Source organism: Giraffa tippelskirchi, chromosome 12 (genome assembly GCF_054371585.1).
Source record: "Giraffa tippelskirchi isolate mGirTip1 chromosome 12, T2T-mGirTip1v1.2.pri, whole genome shotgun sequence".
Classification (NCBI taxonomy): Eukaryota; Metazoa; Chordata; class Mammalia; order Artiodactyla; family Giraffidae; genus Giraffa; species Giraffa tippelskirchi.
In genome coordinates, this window is record NC_137286.1 from 32,939,806 (window position 1) to 32,940,107 (window position 302).

Consider the following 302-nt stretch of genomic DNA (forward strand, 5'->3'; position numbering starts at 1 on the left):
CTTGAAACATAGCAGCTGGTTTTATTAGAGAAGGCAAGTGAGAGAGCCTGAGAGAGAAAGAGAGCTCCAGCAAGGCAGAAGTCACAATTTTTCACAACCTAATCTCAGAAGTAACATCCCATCACTTTTTTCCACCTTCTAGTCACTAGAAGCAAGTCATTAGGTCCAATCCACACATAAAGGGTGGGGATGATACAAGGGAGTGACACAGGGATGACTGAGGATCACTGAGACCCATTTCAGAAGCTGCCAACTACAAATGTCATTGCCATGTTTTATAAAAGATGCACCAGACACATATA